Here is a 13263-nt window from a genome sequence, read left to right on the forward strand (position 1 = left end):
CTTACTTTAAAATAATTTTTTAATAATTATCGAGTCTTTAAAATAATTTAAAATAATATTTTAAAGCTTGAAACTATTTTTCGGAATTTTTAAATCAAAAAAAATAATTAAATCTAATTAAATAATCAATTAATATTATTTAATAATCAATTAAATTAATTAATATTTAAATTAATTGACTGAATAAATAATTAATTATCAATTAAAATTACTTAATTAAATAATTTGGATTTATTTTTAAATTAAAAAATAATTTTCAGAATAAAAAATATTGATTTTTGGATTTTTAAAAAATTAAAATTGATTTTCTAAAATTAAAATAAAAAAGAAATGCAATTTTTGAAGATAATTAAAACAGAAATCCAGTTTTTGCAAATTTTTAAACTAAAATACTAATTTTGTAAGTGAGGGAAAGTTCAGGGGCCAAACTCTAGTTTGCCACCCTGTCGTCTTTCCCGACGACCACCGCCGGCCGGACTCCATCGCCGCCGCCATGGAGCTTTTTTGGGAGGCCTTAAAACACTCCAAAATTACACGAAATTAATAGTGGATGATCCCAGAACTTCCAGGAACCTTAATCTGTGATCAAATTAATCAAACAACTAGCAAATCGACCGGAAAACTCAACTGAAATTTCTGCCGCCGCCAAGCCCGATTTTCCGATGAACGCCTACCAGTTACCCTCTGTTCAAGCTACTAGTACCAATCGATTCATTTTTCAACAATCTATTCATTGGTACAATCAATTTAAGCTAATAACCCTTGAATAAAAAACGCCTAAATTCAAATTAAGAACAATCATACTGCACTCAAACCCTAATTTCACTATTTCGAAAATCAAACCCAATTTTCTATATGTGATTGAACTCCAAATTCAACATATGATATACCAAAATGATCAGAATCAAATTATCTACAACATACAATCATCAAATCATACAAACAACATCAACATCAAAAATTCATAATTAATCCCAAAATAATTCGAATTTAAATAAAATTATAGAAAATTACCAGTTGATTATGCAGTAGTATAGATAATAGAATCTGATAGTACTCTTCAATACATTTGTTTTGGTTACTTGAACTCCAAAATCGGATATCGATAACACCTTCAAATCTCAGTTTGATTCTCAAGAACACTATGAATTTAGGGTTTTTCTCTGAAAATTTATATATTTTACTGTTTGCAAATGATTATTTGTACAAAATAAATTAAGGTAAGGGCTATTTATATTTACGAAATATTGGTACCCCGCTGAATCATATCGATATAAAATAGAATACCTAAATGAAAACAGATCCAATTCAGTACCGGTTTTGAGATAATTATCAAAACTAAACTTTTTGTAAATACGGTCTTGGTCTCAGCAGATTGGTTACACGAACTACGAGAAGATAATATAATAGTTTAATCAAAATATTTCGTTTCTCGAAAATACGGGTTTTATCGGTTTACCAAAATGAATATTGTATCGAAAATTTTGTGCGGGGCCTGCACAGGTAAAACCGTACTCTTGATTGAAAAAGTCAAAATATGGAAAATGCTCGGAATATTATAATTAGGTTAGAAAGGAGTTTCCCGAGACTTTTGGGTTGTAAAAACATATAAATGATTGAAGTCGGTTGATTCCCGATTATACAAAATAGTTTATAAATACTCGGAAAAATAATTTATTAAATCCATAAATCCTTTATAAAATCATATAACAACATAAAAATTAATAGAAAAATATCACAATTATCTATACTTTATTTTGAACATATAAAAATTAGAATACTCAAATTTTATCAAATTTAAACATCCAAACATATCACCAAAATTCATATAATAAACACATAATATTTATTTATTGATAAAAATAATTACACGATATATCCCGGATATTACAATTATCGAAGATTTGTTAAGGATTTTTCAAGGATCGCAACCCCGTTGACGAAGGTAACCAAAAAGAATGAAAAGTTTATTTGGAACCAGAAATGTGAAGAAAGTTTTCAAGAATTAAAGAAGAGATTGACGACAACTTCGGTGTTAGCATTGCTAGACGAGACAGGAAATTTTGTAATCTAAAGTGATGCTTCTTTAAAAGGTCTGGGCTGTCCGTTGATGCAACATGATAAAGTTATTTCTTGTGCATCGAGACATCTAAAACCTTATGAGTAGAAGTATCCAGTACATGATTTAAAGTTAGCAGTACTTTCATGGAATCATTTCTAGTACTTTAGACAACATCTTCATTGTTACTACAATCTTGAATACTTCGTTCACTCATTCTTCACCGGCGCTTGAACATATAAATGAACTCCTGTCACTGAGTATAACTTCAAGACTGAAACTGTCTTCTTTAACCTCTGTCTATACCATGTCTTCAATGTTTCATATTCCTATGCTTCAAACACTGTCTATCTTCAATCAATTCCAATTCCTGAAATCTTCTAGTAGCACTTATACACTGAATATTCATCATTTCTGAAACCTTGAAAGTCTTTAACCTCTATTCTCCCTTGAGGCATGAACATATTAATGAGATTCTTTCAGTGACCTGTAAATAGACTTCAAGATTTCTTGTAATCTTTTGATTTTTTGTATTTTCCTTGTCTTCATTTCTTCCTGATTTCTTCCGTAGACGTAGTATTATTAACCTGCCATGTTCTAGTGTTGTTCTCGTGTTGAGTTAACACGTAACTGTTCATATAACTACGCAGTCTCACCAACATTTATTTCTTCCCTCAACTTATTTTCACTACTAACCACTTTTGCAATTTTCTCTCCAAACTTCATGTCCAAAAATAGGGCCTTCGCACTAGCAAGGGATCGATCATGAGCAGCCTCTACCAGTTTCAACTTATCCCACTCCGCTACGGCCGTCTCCGGATTCTGATTTCCCACCATATCAAAAAAAATCTTCTTTTTAGGGGAATTATTGGATGGGGCATCTTCTAATGAAGGTTTTAACCTCTTCATAGATCGAGACCAGAGCTCACATGAGGGTCTCACTACACCATATATGGCCATTCCCAACACTTTTTTTGGTGTTACAAGCAAAAATATTACTTTACATCCCCCAAAATCTAAGCTAACAAAAAAAAATTAACGTTGTAGTAGTGACTAAAAAGTGTTACCATAGACAGGAGAAAATTTCTATTGTAACATTAAAAAATATGTTAGCATTGATATCAAAAATGTGTTACCATAGAACTGAAATTTTAGGCCGTTCTTTTTTCCCCTTTGGACAATATTTAGGTGGTTCTTTTTTGGACCAAATTTTTGGGCGGCACAAAACAAACTAATACCCCACTCATTTATTTTCTCCTTAATATCAAAAACACATCTCAAAAGCAGACACATAAACACTATCGTCACACTCTTACACACACAAACAGTTGGGTTCAGAGCTATTGTAGAAGATGAATTAGAGTTCAGAGCTAATAAGAGTCTTCTCAGTTGGGCTATAGTTGTTAGGTTTGAGATGGGCTTGAAGTGAACTAGTGTTCGAAAGTTGGGGCTTTTCTTAGTCGGGTTTAGGGTTTGAGCAATTGGGGCTTTCTTTTCAATCGATCTTTTCTCAGTCGGGTTTAAGGATTTGAGTAATTGGGGTTTTCAATCCTATTGAATCGTCGAATGTTTCTCGTTCTGTTGTGGGTTCCTCTCTCTCTCTCTCTCTCGCTCCATCTCTCCCTCTCTCCCTCCCCTCTCTAATTTCCATGGCTCTTACTGAAGCTGTTGCTTTCCAAATTGAAATGGCCACAAAATCAAGAGTTAATGTTGTTAGGACTGACATTTGGGGGAATGTGGTTCCTAAACATATTGTTTCCGACACTTTAAAGCTCTAGTCTTTTCATGGTTTGTTGTTTTCTTGATTTATCTAACTTTCCAAAGTTTGTATTTATTTGCTATAATTGTTTGAATTTATATCTATTATTGTGTTTAATGCATGATTTTTGTGATGTAATTATTTTTTAATATGATTATAAGAATACCCTGTTGAAATATTATGTTGATTTATAGAAGAAGTTAGAATGTGGGTTTTTGAGGATGTTTTGTCTTGTGGCCAGAAACTCTCTCAAGTTAATGTAAAATACGTGAATTTATTTATTTATTTATCAGAAATTAGATAATAATTCGTTTAGATAAATATTTTTAAATTAGAATATTCCGGAAATCTTTTTGTGCAAGTTATTTGAGTTGAAAAAAAGATTTGTTATTTGTGGAAATAAGTGTAGGAATAATTTAAAAAATCAAAAACTTTTTAGTTTAGGTAATTGTGTGTGTCAAATATTTACTAATGTCATTTGATTTTACAATGGTTCCATGCTAGGTTCCATTTAGGTTGATTAAATTAATATTATCTTGTCAGGAGTTTTAATTTTCTATAAATGATTTGATTGTGTTAGTTACATGCATGTCACGTTGGTTCCATTAGAATTTATAATACAAAATCTATGTTATTTATTTTATGCGATTAAGTGGCCTCTCGTGTGATTTGAATGTATAAATTTGATTCGTGTTTTGTTGATTAAAATTATAGGATTTGGCTGTGTATTAACTTTCGGCCGATGTCGATTTTGAGGTAAGTACTTTTTGGCTTACTTTTATTTTCGGAAAAGTTTTGATACTCTGATTTTCGAATTTCGTATAAGATATAAAAATTCTGTTTCGAACTGTATAAGAAATAAGAAACAAGAATCTTTTGAAACCCAGTCTCTACATTTTTGAACATGTTCGTAATTTACGCTATAGTTTCGGAACTAGCCTTAGATACCCTTAGTAGGCGCACGAGTGTGCAACTTTAGATACCTAAAAAGGGCGCGTTATTATTGAACTTTAGATGCCGACCACTGGCAACGTGTGGTATAAAGAATAAGAATAAGAATTAGATGCCAGCTACTAGCAAAGTGTGGTCGTAGATCAAGACTGTGGTATTTATAAGAATTATCTTTTCGTTTTGTTTTACTCTGTTCTGATCTATTATAAAATATGCTCTGTTTTGTTTTAAATTCTGAATTTTAAAATATAAAACTTTGGGTTGGATTTATTTTAGAAAATGTTTTGCAAAATTATTATTGTTTTGGGAAAATCATTTTATTAAAACACCAATTGTTTTTCAGATAAATAGTTTGTCAATTTATACTTGCTGAGCTTTGTAGCTCACCCCTTTTAATATTTCAGGTTTGGAATTTTGGAGCATATTAAGAATAAGGAATGTGAACTATGTGGAGGTTTGTGCTGCTTAGCTTTGTGCTATAAAGACTTTCGTATTTAAAGAATAAATTTGAATTATTAGTTAGACATTCATTATCGAATTTTATGGAGCCGCGCGTCTCTATTTTTATGATTTTGATTTAATAAGTTTAACCGTTGCTTTGACTCTTTTGGTTATTTTTGAATTATCAAAATAAGAATTTATTTTTATTTTAGTTTCGATTTAGAATTAATAGTTCGGAAGTGCGGGTTGTTACAGTTATCAACCAAACCAATGTAATCCAACTTCCCGACTTCAGTTTTTTGATACTCTTACTGCTACATGTATGATGATTGATGTGTCTGCGTATTAAAATTTCGAACATTTTATTTAATAGGAAAATGTTAGGTATCATCCTGGTATGAAGTTTGGCCAAAATGTTGTTGCAGTTCCAGACCTTGAAAATGCAGGTACTGATTTAGTACTACTATTGAAATATATCTTTAATTGATGAACGTATATGTTAAAGTAGATAATAAGACTATTGGTAAACTAGATTTGGGGTTATTATGAGTGAGAGATGTAACCATGTTAGTATTTGTAACCCTGCATTAGTTTATAGAAGGCATATGCAGAAGGCTTGTCGGAAAGATAAGTCAAAATTCCCAAGGAATTTCCCTCATCAAAGGGATGGAGGTTCAGCGGGAAAGTCTATGTATTATCTCTAACCTTATCGACGAACAGCTCAGGATTAACTGTTATGTGTTTATGGGGGCACTACAAGAAAAACGGCTAAATACAACCGGTTTAAAACCCGTCGCATTTAACTAAATTCGACCGCGGGCAATCAAATTTAGTTAAATATAACCAGTTTTTTGACCGGTCGTACATATAGGAGTGATATTTAGTAGTCAGTTGTATTTATACTAAATTTGACCGATTAAATTCTACCCGTTAAATACGACCGGTCAAATTCGACCGGGGTCAATCGATTTTGATTTTTCATTAAAAATTTGAAAATCCCACCAAAATAATTAACTTTTCTTAAAAAAATTAAAAAGTCCGCCTAATAACTAAATTTAACCACAAATGGTTAAAATTAATTATTCTTTGTTCGACCGCAATCGGTTGAATTAATAAAAATAATTTTAAAAAATAAAATATTTAACCAGCTAATTTAATTAATACAAACATAATCTTTAAAACTTTTATTAAAAAGATTGATCCAAACAGTTTTTAGAATTAAAAATCAGTTTTAGAGATCAAACGGCGGTCCTAACCAAGAACTTGTTCAGAAAACTAAGAACCGAGATTCCGATCACTTTGTTGAGGTCATTTTCACTATTTTTCATTATGTTTCAATTAAACAACAGCAACTCAGCAACAATCGGTTTGAAACAACAAACTCAAATCCCAACCTTAATTAAAAACATCAACAAACAATAACACCAACCTCGAATCCGACTAATTTCAAACAAAACTAGATGATAACTCCCGCAAAACTCGATTTTTACTCAAATCTTAACTAAAATCAACACACAACCATTCAAGAACCCTAAAATTAACAACAAAGTCAAGAAAATCAAAACCCCCAATTTGATTCAAGAACCCCAAAATAAAATTGCAACAAAAACTTACAACTAAATATATGATACGACTCAAAATTGGACGATCTTTTCACATACATAATCAAAGACATTGAAAAATTACTCAAATCCAACCATGGTTCAATCGAAATTTTAAAAACAAAATACCCAAGAATGTGATTTGATTGTGTACACAAATATACGTAAAAAGAAAATTGTCAAGAAATAAAAAGAAAAAGAAATTGTATCTTGTGTTTGGGCTTGTTCGGAAAAGAAATAAGCGAAGGAGAGAAGGTGTGCGGCGGCTGGAGGGATGGTTCGGGATGGGGGTAGTTAATAAACAGGGGGAAGGGTTGGTTTAATACCTAGTAAGTAGTAACTAGTATTTGTTTTTTTTAAATAACTTTTTTTGCTACTATATTATTAACCTTAGGATCATAATTTTAGAGACTAAATTTGGTACGTCAGATGAAATTCACGCGGATTGCTGAAATGTCACTAAATTTTGACTGCCTGTGGTTGTATTTAGGAGTTTCAATTTTTAAATTCAACTGGCTGATGCTAACTATTTATGCTATAAAAATTAAACTTCCTTATTTTCTCCAAAAAAAACCTATTTATAAATTTTAGGTCAAAAAATTATAATTAATTAATCATTTTCTTACAAAATATTAAAAAAATTATGAATTTATTATAATAACACGTTTCTTTAATTAAAAAAATGAAATTGTCGTTTTGGTTGATTAGTACCGTTAACTAGTGTTTAGTCCTAAATTGATATTTTAATTTTTTTTTAAATATTGTTTATTAATCCAACTGTATGAATATCAAATAAATATGTTAGATATATTTGAGATGTCATGTCTAATATGATTTGTGTTTAGTTTTCAGAACTTAACAATAGGACATATCAGGTTTTACTGAAATCAGGACTTACTAGAAGTCAGAACTTAATATCAGAACTTAAGATCATATCAGTACTTAAGTACGGGAATACTTTCAGTTAAGAAATGAAGCTGATTTATAGGAGAAGATCGAGACTAAAATAATAGAAGATATGTATGAAAAGAGTTAGAGGACTAGAAGACTTGTAGAAGATATCTGATTGATATATTTTAGGAGACAGAATTATATTCCATATCAATTAGAATATATCTTGTAAATTTGTACTATATAAACAGAGACTTAGGGTTTACACTATATGTATTATCATTATTGAGAATATTATACATTGTAACCTAGCAGCTCTTAGTGATATTTGTTCATCACTGAGAGAACAACAGTTTATATTATAACAGAGTTTATTGAATATACTTGATCTTTGTTACATACTAGTGTTAAATTGATTTGATTGTACAAATACTGTATTCAATCCCCTTCTACAGTGTTGTGTGACCTAACAATTGGTATCAGAGCTTTTCTGTTAACACACATACAGTAAAGATCCAAACAATCATGTCTGAAGAAACACAAACCCTAACTAAGCCCACCAAAACTCAAGAAACTCAAAACACCCAAACCCACAGTCGATATGAGACAATTAGGGTTCCCATACTGAGACCTTCTGAGTATCCCATATGGAAAGTGAAGATGGCTATGTTTCTGGAAACTACAGATCCAGAATACCTTGATAGGATTAATGAAGGACCATATAAGCCTACCAAGCTCTATGTTGCAGTTGCTGATCAACCAACAAAGTCCATACCAAAGGAGAAAAGTGATTACACGGCTGAAGACATCTCATCTATTGCCAAGGATGCAAGGGTAAGGAATTTGCTGCATAGTGCCATTGATAATGTTATGTCAAACAGGGTAATTAATTGCAAGACTACAAAGGAGATATAGGATACTTTGGAGACAAGATGACAGGGAACTGATGCAATCAAAAAGAACAGAAGAACTATACTCACTCAAGAGTATGAGCACTTTGACTCAAAAACTGATAAGTCATTAGCTGACTTATATGACAGGTTTGTCAACCTCTTCAATGATCTGTCACTAGTGGACAAGGAATATGATCTTGAAGATTCAAATCTAAAATTCCTTTTAGCTCTTCCTGAAAATTGGGATTTAAAGTCTACTACAATAAGAGATAACTATGACCTTACTGAAACTACTCTTGATGAAATTTATGGTATGCTCAAGACTTATTAACTTGAGATGGATCAAAGGAGCAAGAGGCATGGAAGAAAGTCAAGGACAGTTGCTCTTAAAGCTGAGGGGGAATCTCCTAAAGTGGCTGCCTCAAAAAGGGGCAAAAGAAAGGCTCTCATCATAAAGTCTGATTCACAGCCATCATATTCTGATGATGATGATTCAGAGACTGAAAGTTTACCTGAAATGGATGTTGATGCAGAGATGATGTAATTGTGTGCTCTTATGGTGAAGGGTATCACAAAGATAGCCTACAGGAAATTCAGAAAGGGCAAGAAGTTTTCCAGGAAAGTTGGAAGTTCTGATAAGAAAGGATTCAGAAAGTCTGAAGGCAAAGGAGGAAAGTCTGACAGAGGAGACAACTCAAATGTCAAATGCTACAATTGTGGTTAAAGAGGTCACATATATCCTGACTGCAAGAAAGGAAAAAGTAACAAAGGCAAGGCACTTATCACAAAGAAGAAAAGTTGGACAGACACTTCAGATTCTGAACAAGAGGTGAACTATGCCTTGATGGAAAATGCTGATAGCAGTACTGAAACTGCTGAATTGAAGGTACCTCAAACAACTTATGCTTTTCATACTGATGATATTACTGAGTTGAGATTATATCTTAAAACCATGTTCATTAGTTATAGAGATCAGACTTTAACATGTGAAAGATTAACATCTGAAAATCTTGCTTTTAAAAAGAGAAATGACTAATTAGAAAAGGAGTTAGTTTTTCTTCATCAAACTAAGAAAGAAAGATATGATGCTTTGTATGTTAGATGTGAAGTGTTAAAATTGAACGAATCTCTAAAATCTGACTTAGAAAAGAAAGAGAGATTATCAGAACTTGGACTAACTCTGGCAGAACAACTCAGAATTTACTAAGTAGTGGAAACTGGAAAGAGGGCTTAGGTTATGGAGATGATAAAAGTGAGAAAGGAACTGTGAAAATTAAGCCAATTGTTGTTAAACAGACTACTAAGCCAAAGGTAAATCCTGTTAAGTTTGTAGCAAAAAATGTAAAGTCTGATTCTGAAAAGATGAAAGAATCTAGGACAGAATTCAAAGAAAAGTTAACTTCTGACAGATTAAAACAGGATAAACCAGCTGAAGTAAACATAGGCTTAATGACAAAGAAGCAGCTTAAACATAAGCTGAAAGAGATTAGAAATGTGAACAAGGTAAAGGAGGCTAGGAAAAATAGGAATGGAAAGGAAGGTGTGAATAAAAGTAATATCAATCTTGGGAATGTCATCATTAAAGAAGTAGCTCTGGTCTCAGGACTTAAACACAATCTGCTAAGTGTTAGTCAAATCTGTGACAGAGGTTATCATGTGGATTTCTTTGAAGAACACTGTGAAGTTGTAAGCAAATCTACAGGCCAAGTTGTTCTGAAAGGATACAGGCATGGTAACATTTATGAAGCCAAGCTTTCAACAATTACTGATGGTTCTGTAATTTGTCTGTTGAGTAGAGCATCAATTGAAGAAAGCTAAAATTGGCACAAGAAACTCTCTCATTTAAATTTCAACAATATAAATGAATTAGTCAAGAAAGATCTTATGAGAGGACTGCCAAAATCAGTATTTGCTCCTGATGGCCTTTGTGATTCATGTCAAAAGGCAAAACAAAGAAAATCTTCATTCAAGAGCAAAACTGAATCTTCAATTCTTGAGCATTATCACCTACTACATGTTGATCTATTTGGTCCAGTCAATGTCATGTCTATTGCAAAGAATAAATATGATATGGTTATAGTGGATGAGTTCACAAGGTACACTTGGGTGTATTTCTTGCACAAGAAGAATGAGACTGCATCTACTCTAATTGATCATGTCAAACAGCTGGATAAATTGGTCAAAGATTCTGTCAAAATTATAAGAAGTGATAATGGCACTGATTTCAAGAATTCAATTATGGAAGAGTTCTGCAAAGAGCATGGAATTAAACAGGAATTTTCTGCACCTGGAACTCCACAGAAAAATGGAGTTGTAGAAAGAAAGAACATGACTCTCATTGAAGCTATACGAACTATGCTTGATGAAGCAAAGCTACCAACCTACTTTTGGGCTGAAGCTGTGCAGACTGCTTGTTTTACACAGAATGCTACACTCATAAATAAGCATGGAAAATACCATATGAGATGGTGAAGAAAAAGAATCCAAATCTGAAATACTTTCATGTATTTGGTTGCAAGTGTTTTGTTCTTAAGACTCATCCTGAACAGCTGTCAAATTTGATTTAAAAGCTGATGAAGGAATTTTTGTGGGATATCCACTTTCCACAAAAGCCTTCAGAGTCTATAATTTAAGAACAAGGATTGTCATGGAATCTATCAATGTATCTTTTGATGATAAGAAGATTACTGGACTTGAAGATTTCAATGATCATGATCAGCTGAGATTTGAAAATGAAGATTTAAATTCTGATTCTGTAAATTCTGATGACTTAAATCCTGATCCTGTAAGTTCTGACGGGTTAAGTTATGATGTCATGAAACTGTGGTAACTACTCCAAGGGAAAATGCACCTGTCTAGGGGAGCAAGCTGAAGATCCTACCACAACTCAAGACTCTCAAGAAGCATCAGAACCTCACTGGCTCTTGAAGTTCTGATTCATCAAGTTCTGATGAGCCAAATTCTGATAATTCTGGAAACTCTGATTCTTAAATCCTGAAGGATCCAACTCAAATTCTGAAGTCTCGGAGAACATAACTACAGGGGGAGCATCAGAAAATGTTGATGGAGACAGATTCTTTGGATGAAGAATCAGTTACTGGATAATGGGTTATAATTTTCTAAAATACCTATGTATTGTGATAATCAAAGTGCTATTGCTATGACAGGTAATCCAGTTCAACACTCAATGACAAAACACATCAGCATTAGGTACCATTTCATAAGGGAACATGTGATGGAAGGTATAGTGGAATTGCATTTTGTTCCAACAGATCAACAACTAGCAGATATCTTCATAAAACCACTATGTGAAGCTACTTTTACAAGACTGGTAACTGAACATGGAATGGTTTCAGGTTCTTTCTCTAAATCTGCGTAGTTTTTGTTCTCATGCATCAGACTTTATGATCAGTGTTTACAAATTATCTTATCTTCATGTAATCTGTGCTAAAATTGTAATACATTAAATACTGATTGTTATCTGATGTGGATCTATATACTCTGATAGTGTTTTGAATGTTTTGTGACTATTCAATCCAATGAGGATTACTGTGCTAGATGCTGACCTAGTAGTCTTTAACATACTAGAAATCCCATGTTTGAATTAGTTGTTTATGTGGAAATTCATTAACACAAGAAAATTATGATGTTGAGCTTAGTCAAATTTACTTTGTGTATCTTATTACTAAGTCACAAACTAGATTCTTGCTTATTATCTGTCAAATTCTGATGTCAGTAAATCTTAAGGATGAACCACATGCTTGATAAGCCTCACTTACCTAAAGAAAAGAAAAGAAAATTGAAGTCAGGTACTCCTTTGAGATCTAGAGTAAATATATGGAAGGAAAAACCCAAGTGCATTGCTGGTATTAAGTAATATGCATTAGAAAAGCAAATAAATTTTTCTTGGTGACTTTTCACATTCTCTGATTACTGGAGAAATACTTTGATAATATCATAAATTCTGATAGCAGTTGTGACTCACTTACACTGAGAAGCCACTGTAAAAAGGAATTTCAAAAGATACATAAAATGAGCACAAACAGTTGAGGTGTATTCTTGCATAAATTTATTCTATAGTAGACTTTATTATTAATGACAGGTTTTAAGCACTTTTCTTAGTTATGCCTTATTTGTAAGATGTACTGAAGTTTATCAGACTTTAATCTTTATCTGAAAATTTGCTAATGCACACACTATCACTTCATATGAATGATGAAAATTACTATGGTGATTAGGTTGTTTTAGACAAACAGTTAAGTGTCATATGCATAAATTCTGAGGACAAGTTCTGATGTTTTAACTCTGAAGAAACAAGTCAGTATTTGTATAAAGAATCACAGAAACAGACATTCACTTTTTGAGTACAGAAGCCATGTTCTGATGACCGTAAAATCTGGTAATATTCAAGTTCTGATATTAAATCCTGATGCAAACTCTGATGCTTACGTGGTATTATTTATATACTTGACTTATTTGTGGTAAATACTGTAACGGTCATATTTTATCAAAATATAATTAGGTGAGATAAAAACAATCATAATCATTTAGTAAGTGGGAAGCGTGTTTTCCTTGAAACACTGCATGTGCACATTTATTATTGCTTATTACCCGTGCCCACTAATAATGTTTTGACTAATGATATGCTGCCAGGTGTCTAAACTCTGT

Source organism: Apium graveolens, chromosome 10 (assembly GCF_009905375.1).
Source record: "Apium graveolens cultivar Ventura chromosome 10, ASM990537v1, whole genome shotgun sequence".
Taxonomy (NCBI): Eukaryota; Viridiplantae; Streptophyta; class Magnoliopsida; order Apiales; family Apiaceae; genus Apium; species Apium graveolens.